An 18,281-nucleotide genomic window follows, 5' to 3' on the forward strand; every position below is an offset into this window, starting at 1 on the left:
TAGCATGGTAGCGTACAAGGAGTTATACAATGAACTCGAGAAGCTTTTCGACGGGTGCGAGGTAAACCATGTTAGCAGGCTCAGCAACGATGAAGCCGACGTTCTGGCAAATATCGGGTCACAGTGCTTAGCGATACCACCCGGAGTATTTTGGGAAGAAATAAGTGAAAGGTCAACCAGGGCAAGAAAACAGCCAAAGAGGAAAGAAAAAATCGAGAAAGGCTCGGGGGCTTCGGCAGCCCTTGAGGCAGGAGCACCTGGAGATGAGGAAGAGTCACACGAGGTAATGGTAGTATAAGTACCATGGATGCAAGCCTATATCGCATATATCTCAAGGCAGCAAATACCCGACGATCCAGTGGAAGCAAGGCGAGTTATTCGTCGATCGAAAGCTTTTACTGTGGTTAAGGGAGAGCTATACAAGAAAAGTATATCGGGAGTCTTGCAGCGATGCGTCACACCTGAAGAAGGTCAAGTGCTTTTAAAAGACGTGCATGAAGGGTTATGCGGACACCATGCGAGCAGTCGAGTTATCGTGGCTAAGGTTTTCAGAGCAGGGTTTTATTGGCTAACAGCCATTGAGGATGCAAAAAATATAGTGCGCACCTGCGATGCGTGTCAAAGGTTTGCCGCAAAACCTCATTCTCCGGCAGCAGAACTGATGCCAATACCTTTGTCGTGGCCCTTTGCCCAGTGGGGTCTTGATATGGTGGGAAAATTGCACAAGGCATGGCCAGGAGGATACAAGTATATGCTTGTGGCTGTCGACAAGTTCACCAAGTGGGTTGAAGCAAAACCAATAAATTCACCAGATGCAGCATCAGCGATCAAATTCATCAAGAGCATCGTTTTCCGGTTTGGAGTCCCTCATAGCATTGTGCGGAAGTAGGAATTAAGCTGCATTTTGCGTCAGTTGCGCACCCGCAAACCAACGGTCAAGTCGAGAAAGCAAACGACGTCATCTGCAGCGGCATCAAGAAGCGCCTGTTAGGACCATTGGAAAAAGCTCGGCACACTTGGCCAGAGGAATTACCTAGCGTGCTATGGAGTATACGAATGACACCCAACACAGCAACGGAGGAAACCCCGTTCTTTCTGGTTCATGGAGCTGAAGTAGTGCTGCTGATATAAATAGAGCATAATTCCCCGAGAGTGGCGGAATTTGATGAAGAAACCTCAAAAAAAGGCACTAGAAGATGACATGGATGCACTTGACGAAGCTCGAGATGAATTACTATCTAGAGTCGCCAAATATCAGCAAGATATGAAAAACTACCACAGTCAACGATTGCGGCCAAGATCTTTCCAGGTGGGCGACTTAGTTCTTCGGCTCACGCAGAACAGCCATGAAAAGCTTGAGTCGCCGTGGCTAGGCCCTTACATCGTCACCGAGGTCATCGAAGGAGGAGCATACAGGATAAAGGACAAGAAGACAGGGATTGCCGAGCCAAATCCCTGGAACGTGGCGCAACTTAGGCGTTTTTATGCCTAAGTCAAGATATATATGTAAACATACAATGTACTGAAACGCCCGCGAGTTTTCAGACGCACTCTTTTCCTTTCAGGGCATCGAGTGGGGCTGGAAGGTTTTTAATGAGGCGGACTCGCGGTGCTGCAATATAATAAAGATACTTGAGATATACATCTTTTTTCTTCGACAGGCTCGGGGGCTCATACCCGCAAATACAATATACACTCAATAAAATTTATTTGCCTTGGTCTAAAAAACCTCGCACACACAAATAAAAATATAGACATTAGCCACCGAAACACTCGGGGGCTAGAGAAGAGAAAAATACATATTCTTTGTCTTACAATATATATACAGCAAGTTACAAATCCTTTCGACAAAATAAGCTATCTACCGAAGAAATAAATCTAGTGGCGACCTAATATATCATCAATGTTTATTCTATCTTCTTCGGCAGAGGCACCCAGAAAATCGGCATAATGGCCATCTGCGAAAAAGTCGGCATCCATCCGAAGAAGGTCACCAATTATCTCTTCAGCTACTGGGGTAACCACTACATCGATTTTATCGACACCTCTTCGCCGTCGCCTCAGCTTGGTATGGATAGTTTCCACCACCTTTGTCATATCAAGTTTGGAGTGGCAGATCTGAAGCTTAATAAGGGCACACCTGGCGCCAGCTACTAGTTGAGCTCTCACAAAAGCGTGGATTTTGTGTGAGTCCTTAAATTTGTCCATCAGCTCAGGAAGGGTCTTAGGTTGAACATTCCGAGGAAACATGGAGTTGTAAACCATAGACAATGTTTTGGTACAAAATTCAAGGAACTCACGAACTTGGCACGCGCGGTCCTAAAACCTGATGATTTGTCGGGTGCACTCAGGTGTAGCCCAAAAAAGAGAGCCATGGTCCAGTGCCAAATTAACAAGGAAATTCGACCTTGTGTCAACTCGTTGATCTTCGGCATCAGCATCCAGAAAGGACCTATTTGGCGACAGTACACCAGTTAGACCCAGAAAACAGACAAAGAAGAGGAAGGTTCAGCTTGAGGAGTATACCTGCCATTTCTAGGCTTGCTTCAGTCATCAACTCAAGCATAAAGTTCTCTCGGGAGGTAGCATGCGTAGCTTCAGCGACTGCAGCTTCTTTTGAAGCTATAGCTTCCTAAGCCTGCTGTAGTGCAACATTTTCCTTGTCCGACGACTTTCGAGATTGTTCCATTATCAAGAGTGCTTGTTTCTTCATTGATTGAAGCTGTTGGCGGAGTTCTTTCAAGTCATGCGTTGGACCCATACCCGAAGAATCTTCAGTGAACTCGACATCAGCTGATATTTTCTTTGAACAAGAGGAAGTAGGCAAAGCGTCGGAAGGAGGAGGAGTCAGAGTATAGTTGTCAAATACCAACTGGAAAGAAAAAGCTCGACATCAATCATCATGCAAAATAGACTTCCATTGATATATTTACATAGTGCTTACAAAAGGTTGGATCCTAGTGAACCAATCATACGCTGTCGCAGGCTACATCTATGGCGACAGACGTCAAAAGAAAGAAAAGAAAAAGATAGGCAGGGCGATCTACTTGACCTCCGGCTTGGCGGAACTGGAGGAAGGCATGGGCTTGTATCCGAGGAAGGCGAGGATTTTCTTCGAGCTCGGCTTGGCGGCCTTGATCAAAGATTGCCATTTCTTCGTTTCCATGCTCTTCACATCACCAACCTTCGCCCAGTCAACATTTTGCTGGCTCTCGGCAACCAATGCTATTGTACCTTCTACGCCAATTTTCAAATTTTCTTGACGAAGAGCAAGTCCAAGATCTTCTTGGGGAACGAAGCTCTTGGCAAGGACAGCAAAAGTGTCGGGTTCCCTTTTCTTCGGAAAGAAGTAAGGGAACAGGCGCGAAAACGCAGTCTGGGCGTCAAAGATGCTACGGCGCACCAGATCCGCATGAATATATCTCGAGAAGAGACAACGCGTCAAGAAGACGGTCGTTCTCAGGCTTATCCAGATCAAAATCTTGATTCATTTTCCCTGCTAGAACAAAAGCTTGGGTCCTCAACAAAGAAGAAGAGGTGGACAACCAGCGAAAAGAACGAAGGTAGGATCAGTGAACTTACTGACAAACCGACGATTCAATGATTCAAGGCGGGAGGCGATGTTTCCTTCACGAGCGACGTGCTGGGTGATTTTTTCACTTACAGTAGTCTCTGCTTCGTGAAGCCTCTTTCGAAGATCTTCAATACAAGAGGCATCCTTTTCAGCCTTCTCGCGAGCCTCTTCGCTCGCCTTGAGCTTGCTGGCAAGGTCTTCAGTCCGTTTGTCCACCGCAAGGAGAGCTTCTGTCGAAAGGACACATGACAGAAGTTAGAATTGCATAAGGATAAAGGAAGTTTTTTCGGGAATAAAAAAACAGGTCATCCGACAAAATACCTTTCAACCCATCACAGGTGTTGCGGTACCCAATAAATTGGGCGCCAAGGTTAATGAAGGGCTTCATCAGAGGCTACAGCAAAAGAAAGGGAAAGAAAGACTGAGAGTAGTGAAAAAACTCGGCAGACAGAGAAATAAAAATAGTAGACTTACATCGTCCAAAGGTGGAGTCGCTGAACCGCCAGCAAAGTTGAATTCTTCGCCTAGCTCAACCCTCGCTCTCTTTGGCGAAGAGGCTCGGGGGCTAGTGGCAGGAGTCGACCTCTGAAGATCTGGATGAGGAGTCGAGGTTTCCTCCGCCGTGCGCTGTGTTTCCGACAAAGCCAAAGTATGAGACATGCTCATAGGAGCAGTCACATTGGCGGCAGGTTCTTCTTCTTCTTCGTCGCCGCTGCGCACAAAAATAAAAAGAGATTATTTGATATAGAAACAAGATATTCGACATACTATAGTTAAAAGAAGTGACAGAGCAACTTATGAGCTGATAAGCGCAGCGTCATAGGCGTTGAAGGGTTCCGATCTTTCGGGAGCAGTGCTTCTTGGAGCAGTCTCCTCGACGGGAGAGCTGCTAAGCTTGGAGGTGCCAGAGCCTTCTGCGTCACCCCTTTTCCGTTTCTTCGGGGAAACAACGGAAGGAATGGACTGCGTGGACTCCGAAGCCTCGGATTCAACTTCTTTTTCCGAGGAAGCCGCGGGTTTTTGAGAAACCGCGACTTCGCTCCCAGGTTGAGAGGGAACTTGGATGTCTTCGGTGATGACTGCGCGCTCTTTGACATCTCCACCTTCGGGAAGGGGAGGAAGAGGCGACGCAGTCTTGTGGTTCTGGACAAGATATGAAAATGTCGACAGGAAATTGTATCAATAGCAGCAGTCGATGAAGTAGCAGTAAAATAAAACAGAGTGAAGAACAAACAAGAAAACGGTAAAGATAGATTACCTGGGGGAGCGCGTTGGTGGTGTGATACGTCTCCAACGTATCGATAATTTCTTATGTTCCATGCCACATTATTGATGTTATCTACATGTTTTATGCACACTTTATGTCATATTCGTGCATTTTCTGGAACTAACCTATTAACAAGATGCCGAAGTGCCGATTCTTGTTTTCTTTGTTTTTGGTTTCAGAAATCCTAGTAAGGAAATATTCTCGGAATTGGACGAAATCAACGCCCAGGGTCCTATTTTGCCACGAAGCTTCCAGAAGTCCGAAGAGGAGACGAAGTGGGGCCACGAGGTGGCCACACCCTAGGGCGGCGCCCCTTGGCCGCGCGGCCTGTGGTGTGGGCCCCTCGTGCCGCCTCCGACCTGCCCTTCCGCCTACTTAAAGCCTCCGTCGCGAAACCCCCGGTGCCGAGAGCCACGATACGGAAAACCTTCCAGAGACGCCGCCGCCGCCAATCCCATCTCGGGGGATTCAGGAGATCGCCTCCGGCACCCTGCCGGAGAGGGGAATCATCTCCCGGAGGACTCTACGCCGCCATGGTCGCCTCCAGAGTGATGTGTGAGTAGTCTACCCCTGGACTATGGGTCCATAGCAGTAGCTAGATGGTTGTCTTCTCCCCATTGTGCTTCATTGTCGGATCTTGTGAGCTGCCTAACATGATCAAGATCATCTATCTGTAATTCTATATGTTGCGTTTGTTGGGATCCGATGAATAGAGAATACTTGTTATGTTGATTATCAAAGTTATGTCTATGTGTTGTTTATGATCTTGCATGCTCTTCGTTACTAGTAGATGCTCTGGCCAAGTAGATGCTTGTAACTCCAAGAGGGAGTATTTATGCTCGATAGTGGGTTCATGTCTCCGTGAATCTGGGGAAGTGACAGAAATCTCTAAGATTATGGATGTCTTTGTTGCCACTAGGGATAAAACATTAGTGCTATGTTCGAGGATATAGTCACTGATTACATTACGCGCAATACTTAATGCAATTGTCTGTTGTTAGCAACTTAATACTGGAGGGGGTTCGGATGATAACCTGAAGGTGGACTTTTTAGGCATAGATGCATGCTGGATAGCGGTCTATGTACTTTGTCGTAATGCCCAATAAAATCTCACTATACTCATCATAATATGTATGTGCATGGTCATGCCCTCTTTATTTGTCAATTGCCCAACTGTAATTTGTTCACCAACATGTTGTTTATCTTATGGGAGAGACACCTCTAGTGAACTGTGGACCCCGGTCCAATTCTCTATACTGAAATACAATCTACTGCAATCTTGTTTTCTTGTTTCTGCAAACAATCATCTTCCACACAATACGCTTAATCCTTTGTTACAGCAAGCCGGTGAGATTGACAACCTCCTTTGTTTCGTTGGGGCAAAGTACTTTGGTTGTGTTGTGCAGGTTCCACGTTGGCGCCGGAATCTCTGGTGTTGCGCCGCACTACATCCCGCCGCCATCAACCTTCAACGTGCTTCTTGACTCCTACTGGTTCGATTAAACCTTGGTTTCTTACTGAGGGAAACTTGCCGCTGTGCGCATCACACCTTCCTCTTGGGGTTCCCAACGGACGTGTCAACCACACGCATCAAGCAAATTTCTGGCGCCGTTGCCGGGGAGATCAAGACACGCTGCAAGGGGAGTCTCCACTTCCCAATCTCTTTACTTTGTTTTTGTGTTGCTTAGTTTTATTTACTACTTTGTTTGCTACACTAAATCAAAATACAAAAAAATTAGTTGCTAGTTTTACTTTATTTGCTATCTTGTTTACTATATCAAAAACACAAAAAAATTAGTTACTTGCATTTACTTTATCTAGTTTGCTTTATTTACTGTTGCTAAAATGGCCACCCCTGAAAATACTAAGTTGTGTGACTTCACAACCACAAATAATAATGATTTCTTATGCACACCTATTGCTCCACCTGCTACTACAGCAGAATTCTTTGAAATTAAACCTGCTTTACTAAATCTTGTTATGCGAGAGCAATTTTCAGTGTTAGTTACGATGATGCTGCTGCCCATCTTAATAATTTTGTTGAACTATGTGAAATGCAAAAATATAAAGATGTAGATGGTGACATTATAAAATTAAAATTGTTCCCTTTCTCATTAAGAGGAAGAGCTAAAGATTGGTTGCTATCTCTGCCTAAGAATAGTATTGATTCATGGACTAAATGCAAGGATGCTTTTATTGGTAGATATTATCCCCCTGCTAAAATTATATCTTTGAGGAGTAGCATAATGAATTTTAAACAATTAGATACTGAACATGTTGCACAAGCATGGGAAAGAATGGAATCTCTGGTTAAAAATTGCCCAACCCATGGACTGACTACTTGGATGATCATCCAAACCTTCTATGCAGGACTAAATTTTTCTTCGCGGAATTTATTGGATTCAGCTGCTGGAGGTACCTTTATGTCCATCACTCTTGGTGAAGCAACAAAGCTTCTTGATAATATGATGATCAATTACTCTGAATGGCACACGGAAAGAGCTCCACAAGGTAAGAAGGTAAATTCTGTCGAAGAAACCTCTTCCTTGAGTGATAAGATTGATGCTATTATGTCTATGCTTGTGAATGATAGGACTAATATTGATCCTAATAATGTTCCATTAGCTTCATTGGTTGCACAAGAAGAACATGTTGATGTAAACTTCATTAAAAATAATAATTTCAACAACAATGCTTATCGGAACAATTCTAGTAATAACTATAGGCCATATCCTTATAATAATGGTAACGGTTATGCTAATTCTTATGGGAATTCTTACAACAATAATAGGAGTTCACCCCCTGGACTTGAAGCCATGCTTAAAGAATTTATTAGTACACAAACTGCCTTTAACAAATCTGTTGAAGAAAAGCTTGGGAAAATTGATATACTTGCTTCTAAAGTCGATAGTCTTGCTGCTGATGTAGATCTTTTGAAATCGAAAGTTATGCCTAATAGGGATATTGAAAATAAAATTGTTACTACAGCAAATGCCATCCAAGTTAGAATTAATGAGAATATAAGATTAATGGCCGAATTGCGTGCTAGGTGGGATAGAGAAGAAAATGAAAAACTAGCTAAAGAGAAGAATGTAGCTAAAGTTTGGACTATTACCACCACTAGTAATGCTAATGCTACACATGTTGCTGCACCTCCTACTATTAATAATAAAAGAATTGGTGTTAGCAATGTTTCCACTTCTAATGCAAAGCGCGAGAAACTGCCTGAAATTGCTAAAGCACGAAACTGTCGTGATAAAACTGCTGAAATTTTTTCCAACATTGGGGATGATGATCCCATTGCTTTAGATTATAATGGTTTGAATTTTGATGATTGCCACATCTCTGAAGTTATAAAGTTCTTGCAAAAACTTGCTAAAAGTCCTAATGCTAGTGCTATAAATTTGGCTTTCACGCAACATATTACAAATGCTCTCATAAAAGCTAGAGAAGAGAAACTAGAGCGCGAAGCCTCTATTCCTAAAAAGCTAGAGGATGGTTGGGAGCCCATCATTAAGATGAAGGTTAAAGATTTTGATTGTAATGCTTTATGTGATCTTGGTGCAAGTATTTCTGTTATGCCTAAGAAAATTTATAATATGCTTGACTTGCCACCACTGAAAAATTGTTATTTGGATGTTAATCTTGCTGATCATTCTACAAAGAAACCTTTGGGGAAAGTTGATAATGTTCGCATTACCGTTAACAATAACCTTGTCCCCGTTGATTTTGTTGTCTTGGATATTGAATGCAATGCATCTTGTCCCATTATATTGGGAAGACCTTTTCTTCGAACCGTTGGTGCTATCATTGATATGAAGGAAGGTAATATAAAATATCAATTTCCTCTCAAGAAAGGTATGGAACACTTCCCTAGAAAGAGAATGAAGCTACCTTTTGATTCTATTATTAGAACAAATTATGATGTTGATACTTCGTCTCTTCATAATACTTGATACACACTTTCTGCGCCTAGCTGAAAGGCGTTAAAGAAAAGCGCTTATGGGAGACAACCCATGGTTTTTACTACAGTACTTGGTTTTTATTTTGTGTCTTGAAAGTTGTTTACTACTGTAGCAACCTCTCCTTATCTTAGTTTAGTGTTTTGTTGTGCCAAGTAAAGTCGTTGATAGAAAAGTTCATACTAGATTTGGATTACTGCGCAGAAACAGATTTCTTTGCTGTCACGAATCTGGGCTGTTTTCTCTATAGGTAACTCAGAAAATTATGCCAATTTACGTGAGTGATCCACAGATATGTACGCAACTTTCATTCAATTTGAGCAAGTCTGGTGCCTCGATAAAATTCGTCAATACGAACTGTTCTGTTTTGACAGATTCTGCCTTTTATTTCGCATTGCCTCTTTTGCTATGTTGGATGAATTTCTTTGATCCATTAATGTCCAGTAGCTTTATGCAATGTCCAGAAGTGTTAAGAATGATTATGTCACCTCTGAACATGTTAATTTTTATTGTTGCTAACCCTCTAATGAGTTGTTCTAAGTTTGGTGTGGAGGAAGTTTTCAAGGATCAAGAGAGGAGTATGATGCAACATGATCAAGGAGAGTGAAAGCTCTAAGCTTGGGGATGCCCCGGTGGTTCACCCCTGCATATTCTAAGAAGACTCAAGTGTCTAAGCTTGGGGATGCCCAAGGCATCCCCTTCTTCATCGACAACATTATCAGGTTCCTCCGCTGAAACTATATTTTTATTCCATCACATCTTATGTGCTTTGCTTGGAGCGTCGGTTTGTTTTTGTTTTTTTTGTTTTGTTTGAATAAAATGGATCCTAGCATTCACCTTGTGGGAGAGAGACACGCTCCGCTGTAGCATATGGACAAGTATGTCCTTAGGCTCTACTCATAGTATTCATGGCGAAGTTTCTTCTTCGTTAAATTATTATATGGTTGGAATTGGAAAATGATACATGTAGTAAATTGCTATAATGTCTGGGATAATGTGATACTTGGCAATTGTTGTGCTCATGTTTAAGCTCTTGCATCATATACTTTGCACCCATTAATGAAGAAATACATAGAGCATGCTAAAATTTGGTTTGCATATTTGGTTTCTCTAAGGTCTAGATAATTTCTAGTATTGAGTTTGAACAACAAGGAAGACGGTATAGAGTCTTATAATGTTTACAATATGTCTTTTATGTGAGTTTTGCTGCACCGGTTCATCCTTGTGTTTGTTTCAAATAAGCCTTGCTAGCCTAAACCTTGTATCGAGAGGGAATACCTCTCATGCATCCAAAATACTTGAGCCAACCACTATGCCATTTGTGTCCACCATACCTACCTACTACATGGTATTTTCCGCCATTCCAAAGTAAATTGCTTGAGTGCTACCTTTAAAATTCCATTATTCACCTTTGCAATATATAGCTCATGGGACAAATAGCTTAAAAACTATTGTGGTATTGAATATGTACTTATGCACTTTATCTCTTATTAAGTTGCTTGTTGTGCGATAACCATGTTCACTGGGGACGCCATCAACTACTCTTTGTTGAATTTCATGTGAGTTGCTATGCATGTTCGTCTTGTCTGAAGTAAGAGCGATCTACCACCCTATGGTTAAGCATGCATATTGTTAGAGAAGAACATTGGGCCGCTAACTAAAGCCATGATCCATGGTGGAAGTTTCAGTTTTGGACATATATCCTCAATCTCATATGAGAAAATTATTAATTGTTGTTACATGCTTATGCATAAAAGAGGAGTCCATTATCTGTTGTCTATGTTGTCCCGGTATGGATGTCTAAGTTGAGAATAATCAGTAGCGAGAAATCCAATGCGAGCTTTCTCCTTAGACCTTTGTACAGGCGGCATAGAGGTACCCCTTTGTGACACTTGGTTAAAACATGTGCATTGTGATGATCCGGTAGTCCAAGCTAATTAGGACAAGGTGCGGGCACTATTAGTATACTATGCATGAGGCTTGCAACTTGTAAGATATAATTTACATGATACATAGGCTTTATTACTACCGTTGACAAAATTGTTTCATGTTTTCAAAATCAAAGCTCTAGCACAAATATAGCAATCGATGCTTTTCCTCTATGGAGGACCATTCTTTTACTTTCATTGTTGAGTCAGTTCACCTATTTCTCTCCACCTCAAGAAGCAAACACTTGTGTGAACCGTGCATTGATTCCTACATACTTGCTTATTGCATTTATTATATTACTCTATGTTGACAATTATCCATGAGATATACATGTTACAAGTTGAAAGCAACCACTGAAACTTAATCTTCCTTTGTGTTGCTTCAATGCTTTTACTTTAAATTATTGCTTTATGAGTTAACTCTTATGCAAGACTTATTGATGCTTGTCTTGAAGTACTATTCATGAAAAGTCTTTGCTATATGATTCACTTGTTTACTCTTGTCATATACATTGTTTTGATCGCTGCATTCACTACATATGCTTTACAAATAGTATGATCAAGGTTATGATGGCATGTCACTCCAGAAATTATCTTTGTTATCGTTTTACCTGCTCGGGACGAGCAGAACTAAGCTTGGGGATGCTGATACGTCTCCAACGTATCGATAATTTCTTATGTTCCATGCCACATTATTGATGTTATCTACATGTTTTATGCACACTTTATGTCATATTTGTGCATTTTCTGGAACTAACCTATTAACAAGATGCCGAAGTGCCGATTCTTTGTTTTCTAACATTTTTTGGTTTCAGAAATCCTAGTAAGGAAATATTATCGGAATTGGACGAAATCAACGCCCAGGGTCCTATTTTGCCACGAAGCTTCCAGAAGTCCGAAGAGGAGACGTAGTGGGGCCACGAGGTGGCCACACCCTAGGGCGGCGCGGCCCCCCCCTTGGCCGCGCGGCCCTGTGGTGTGGGCCCCTCGTGCCGCCTCCTGACCTGCCCTTCCGCCTACTTAAAGCCTCCGTCGCGAAACCCCCAGTACCGAGAGCCACGATACGGAAACCTTCCAGAGACGCCGCCGCCGCCAATCCCATCTCGGGGGATTCAGGAGATCGCCTCCGGCACCCTGCCGGAGAGGGGAATCATCTCCCGGAGGACTCTATGCCGCCATGGTCGCCTCCGGAGTGATGTGTGAGTAGTCTACCCCTGGACTATGGGTCCATAGCAGTAGCTAGATGGTTGTCTTCTCCCCATTGTGCTTCATTGTCGGATCTTGTGAGCTGCCTAACATGATCAAGATCATCTATCTGTAATTCTATATGTTGCGTTTGTTGGGATCCGATGAATAGAGAATACTTGTTATGTTGATTATCAAAGTTATGTCTATGTGTTGTTTATGATCTTGCATGCTCTCCGTTACTAGTAGATGCTCTGGCCAAGTAGATGCTTGTAACTCCAAGAGGGAGTATTTATGCTCGATAGTGGGTTCATGTCTCCGTGAATCTGGGGAAGTGACAGAAATCTCTAAGATTATGGATGTGATGTTGTGATACGTCTCCGACGTATCGATAATTTCTTATGTTCCATGCCACATTATTGATGTTATCTACATGTTTTATGCACACTTTATGTCATATTCGTGCATTTTCTGGAACTAACCTATTAACAAGATGCCGAAGTGCCGATTCTTGTCATTGCTGTTTTTGGTTTCAGAAATCCTAGTAAGGAAATATTCTCGGAATTGGACGAAATCAAAGCCCAGGGGCCTATTTTCTCACGAAGCTTCCAGAAGTCCGAAGGAGAGACGAAGAGGGGCCACGGAGGGGCCACACCATAGGGCGGCGCGGCCCCCCCTTTGGCCGCGCCGGCCTGTGGTGTGGGGCCCCCGTGCCGCCTCTTGACCTGCCCTTCCGCCTATAAAAAGTCTCCATGACGAAACCCCCAGTACCGAGAACCACGATACAGAAAACCTTCCAGAGACGCCGCCGCCGCCGATCCCATCTCGGGGATCCAGAGATCGCCTCCGGCACCTGCCGGGAGAGGGGAATCATCTCCGGAGGACTCTACGCCGCCATGGTCGCCTCCGGTGTGATGTGTGAGTAGTCTACCCCTGGACTATGGGTCCATAGCAGTAGCTAGATGGTTGTCTTCTCCCCATTGTGCTTCATTGTCGGATCTTGTGAGCTGCCTAACATGATCAAGATCATCTATCTGTAATTCTATATGTTGCGTTTGTTGGGATCCGATGAATAGAGAATACTTGTTATGTTGATTATCAAAGTTATATCTATGTGTTGTTTATGATCTTGCATGCTCTCCGTTATTAGTAGATGCTCTGGCCAAGTTGATGCTAGTAACTCCAAGAGGGAGTATTTATGCTCGATAGTGGGTTCATGTCTGTGAATGCGGAGGAGTGACAAGAACCACTAAGGTTACGGATGTCTTGTTGCCACTAGGGATAAAACATTGGTGCTATGTTCAAGGATGTAGTCACCGATTACATTACGCGCAATACTTAATGCAATTGTGCATTGTTAGCAACTTAATACTTGGAGGGTTCGGATGATAACCTGAAGGTGGACTTTTTAGGCATAGATGCAGTTGGATGGCGGTCTATGTACTTTGTCGTAATGCCCAATTAAATCTCACAATACTCATCATAATATGTATGTGCATGGTCATGCCCTCTCTATTTGTCAATTGCCCAACTGTAATTTGTTCACCCAACATGCTGTTCGTCTTATGGGAGAGACACCTCTAGTGAACTGTGGACCCCGGTCCAATTATCTTTACTGAAATACAATCTCTTGCACATCTGTTCTCCGTTTTTCTGCAAACAATCATCTTCCACACAATACGGTTAACTCTTTGTTACAGCAAGCCGGTGAGATTGACAACCTCACTGTTTCGTTGGGGCAAAGTACTTTGGTTGTGTTGTGCAGGTTCCACGTTGGCGCCGGAATCCCTGGTGTTACGCCGCACTACATCCCGCCGCCATCAACCTTCAACGTGCTTCTTGGCTCCTCCTGGTTCGATAAACCTTGGTTTCTTTCTGAGGGAAAACTTGCTGCTGTGCGCATCATACCTTCCTCTTGGGGTTGCCCAACGAACGTGTGAAATACACGCCATCAAGCATAGATTTCTGGGGCCGTTGCCGGGGAGATCAAGACACGCTGCAAGGGGAGTCTCCACTTCTCAATCTCTTTACTTTTTTTTTGTCTTGCTTAGTTTTATTTACTACTTTGTTTGCTGCACTAAATCAAAATACAAAAAAAAAATAGTTGCTAGTTTTACTTTATTTGCTATCTTGTTTGCTATATCTAAAACACAAAAAAATTAGTTTACTTGCATTTACTTTATTCATCATGTTTCCTTTTAATTTTACCACAAAAAACATACCGGTAGGACGTGGGTCTATAGTTGGGAGAAATAATATAGAAGAATTTTTCAATCATGTTAGTACTATTGAAAATTTTGAAGATAGACACTTGGTAGACCTTGCGCCTACTTATGAAATTGCTGCTGCGCATTTAGTTCGCCTGTTGGAAACTAAATTTGTTAATCTTAATCCTATAATCTAACACATGTTTTTCACACTTGGTGATATGGAAGAGGGGGAAAAGAAAGATTTTGTATTAGAAACCCTTCTTAGAGAATTTGGTGGTCTAGCAAGAGAAGCTAGAAAGGTGTTTGCTAAATTTAATATGCTCGGTTCTCCTACTAATTTTGTTAGTCTCCTTGAAAGGATGGATATGGATAGAATAAGATACACTAATAATATTGATGATGGAGGGGAGATAAAAGCACCAATACCATGTAAGCTCTTAGCTATGAATGATGCATTAGAAAATAACTATGCTTGGCTAGTTCCTGAAAATTTGTTTGATGAGTGTAGCACGCCTAAGACTAATGAAAAGGGAGATGCTGAAACTTATGTATCCAATATACTATGCCTAGTTGAGAAAACTCCACACCCCGCTGAGAATGCATCACCCTTCGATAATACTTGATACACACTTTCTGCGCCTAGCTGAAAGGCGTTAAAGAAAAGCGCTTGTGGGAGACAACCCATGTTTTTACCTACAGTACTTTGTTTTTATTTTGTGTCTTGGAAGTTGTTTACTACTGTAGCAACCTCTCCTTATCTTAGTTTTGTGTTTTGTTGTGCCAAGTTAAGCCGTTGATAGAAAAGTAAGTACTAGATTTGGATTACTGCACAGTTCCAGATTTCTTTGCTGTCACGAATCTGGGTCCACCTCCCTGTAGGTAGCTCAGAAAATTAAGCCAATTTACGTGCATGATCCTCAGATATGTACGCAACTTTCATTCAATTTTAGCATTTTCATTTGAGCAAGTCTGGTGCCATTTTAAAATTCATCAATACGAACTGTTCTGTTTTGACAGATTCTGCCTTTTATTTCGCATTGCCTCTTTCGCTATGTTGGATGAATTTCTTTGATCCATTAATGTCCAGTAGCATTATGCAATGTCCAGAAGTGTTAAGAATGATTGTGTCACCTCTGAATATGTCAATTTATATTGTGCACTAACCCTCTAATGAGTTGTTTCGAGTTTGGTGTGGAGGAAGTTTTCAAGGATCAAGAGAGGAGTATGATGCAACATGATCAAGGAGAGTGAAAGCTCTAAGCTTGGGGATGCACCCGGTGGTTCACCCCTGCATATATCAAGAAGACTCAAGCGTCTAAGCTTGGGGATGCCCAAGGCATCCCCTTCTTCATCGACAACATTATCAGGTTCCTCCCCTGAAACTATATTTTTATTCCATCACATCTTATGTGCTTTTTCTTGGAGCGTCGGTTTGTTTTTGTTTTTTGTTTTGTTTGAATAAAATGGATCCTAGCATTCACTTTATGGGAGAGAGACACGCTCTGCTGTAGCATATGGACAAGTATGTCCTTGGTTTCTACTCATAGTATTCATGGCGAAGTTTCTCCTTCGTTAAATTGTTATATGGTTGGAATTGGAAAATGATACATGTAGTAATTGCTATAAATGTCTTGGGTAATGTGATACTTGGCAATTGTTGTGCTCATGTTTAAGCTCTTGCATCATATGCTTTGCACCCATTAATGAAGAAATACATAGAGCATGCTAAAATTTGGTTTGCATATTTGGTTTCTCTAAGGTCTAGATAATTTCTAGTATTGAGTTTGAACAACAAGGAAGACGGTGTAGAGTCTTATAATGTTTTCAATATGTCTTTTATGTGAGTTTTGCTGCACCAGATCATCCTTGTGTTTGTTTCAAATAAGCCTTGCTAGCCTAAACCTTGTATCGAGAGGGAATACTTCTCATGCATCCAAAATACTTGAGCCAACCACTATGCCATTTGTGTCCACCATACCTACCTATACTACATGGTATTTTCCGCCATTCCAAAGTAAATTGCTTGAGTGCTACCTTTAAAATTCCATCATTCACCTTTGCAATATATAGCTCATGGGACAAATAGCTTAAAAACTATTGTGGTATTGAATATGTAATTATGCACTTTATCTCTTATTAAGTTGCTTGTTGTGCGATAACCATGTTCACTGGGGACGCCATCAACTTTTCATTGTTGAATTTCATGTGAGTTGCTATGCATGTTCGTCTTGTCTGAAGTAAGAGAGATCTACCACCATATGGTTAAGCATGCATATGTTAGAGAAGAACATTGGGCCGCTAACTAAAGCCATGCTTCATGGTGGAAGTTTCAGTTTTGGACAACAATCCTCAAATCTCAAATGAGAAAATTATTAATTGTTGGTATATGCTTATGCATAAAAGAGGAGTCCATTATCTGTTGTCTATGTTGTCCCGGTATGGATGTCTAAGTTGAAGAATAATCAATAGCGAGAAATCCAATGCGAGCTTTCTCCTTAGACCTTTGTACAGGCGGCATAGAGGTACCCCTTTGTGACACTTGGTAAAAACAATGCATTGTGATGACCCGGTAGTCCAAGCTAATTAGGACAAGGTGCGGGCACTATTAGTACGCTATGCATGAGGCTTGCAACTTATAAGATATAATTTACATGATGCATATGCTTTATTACTACCGTTGACAAAATTGTTTCATGTTTTCAAAATCAAAGCTCTAGCACAAATATAGCAATCGATGCTTTTCCTCTATGGAGGACCATTCTTTTACTTTCAATGTTGAGTCAGTTCACCTATCTCTCTCCACCTCAAGAAGCAAACACTTGTGCGAACTGTGCATTGATTCCTACATATTTGCTTATTGCACTTATTATATTACTCTATGTTGACAATATCCATGAGATATACATGTTACAAGTTGAAAGCAACCGCTGAAACTTAATCTTCTTTTGTGTTGCTTCAATATCTCTACTTTGAATTATTGCTTTATGAGTTAACTCTTATGCAAGACTTATTGATGCTTGTCTTGAAGTGCTATTCATGAAAAGTCTTTGCTATATGATTCACTTGTTTACTCATGTCATAAACATTGTTTTGATCGCTGCATTCACTACATATGCTTTACAAATAGTATGATCAAGATTATGATGGCATGTCACTCCAGAAATTATCTGTGTTATTGTTTTACCCGCTCGGACGAGCGAGAACTAAGCTTGGGGATGCTGATACGTCTCCGACGTATCGATAATTTCTTATGTTCCATGCCACATTATTGATGTTATCTACATGTTTTATGCACACTTTATGTCATATTCGTGCATTTTACGGAACTAACCTATTAACAAGATGCCGAAGTGCCGATTCTTTTTCTGCTGTTTTTGGTTTCAGAAATCCTAGTAAGGAAATATTCTCGGAATTGGACGAAATCAAAGCCCAGGGGCCTATTTTCTCACGAAGCTTGAAGTCCGAAGGAGAGACGAAGAGGGGCCACGGAGGGGCCACACCATAGGGCGGCGCGGCCCCCCCCTTGGCCGCGCCGGCCTGTGGTGTGGGGCCCCCGTGCCGCCTCTTGACCTGCCCTTCCGCCTATAAAAAGTCTCCGTGACGAAACCCCCAGTACCGAGAACCACGATACGGAAAACCTTCCAGAGACGCCGCCGCCGCCGATCCCATCTCGGGGGATCCAGGAGATCGCCTCCGGCACCCTGCCGGAGAGGGGAATCATCTCCCGGAGGACTCTACGCCGCCATGGTCGCCTCCGGTGTGATGTGTGAGTAGTCTACCCCTGGACTATGGGTCCATAGCAGTAGCTAGATGGTTGTCTTCTCCCCATTGTGCTTCATTGTCGGATCTTGTGAGCTGCCTAACATGATCAAGATCATCTATCTGTAATTCTATATGTTGCGTTTGTTGGGATCCGATGAATAGAGAATACTTGTTATGTTGATTATCAAAGTTATATCTATGTGTTGTTTATGATCTTGCATGCTCTCCGTTATTAGTAGATGCTCTGGCCAAGTTGATGCTAGTAACTCCAAGAGGGAGTATTTATGCTCGATAGTGGGTTCATGTCTCTGTGAATCTGGAGGAGTGACAAGAACCACTAAGGTTACGGATGTGCTGTTGCCACTAGGGATAAAACATTGGTGCTATGTTCAA

Source organism: Lolium perenne, chromosome 6 (assembly GCF_019359855.2).
Source record: "Lolium perenne isolate Kyuss_39 chromosome 6, Kyuss_2.0, whole genome shotgun sequence".
Taxonomy (NCBI): domain Eukaryota; kingdom Viridiplantae; phylum Streptophyta; class Magnoliopsida; order Poales; family Poaceae; genus Lolium; species Lolium perenne.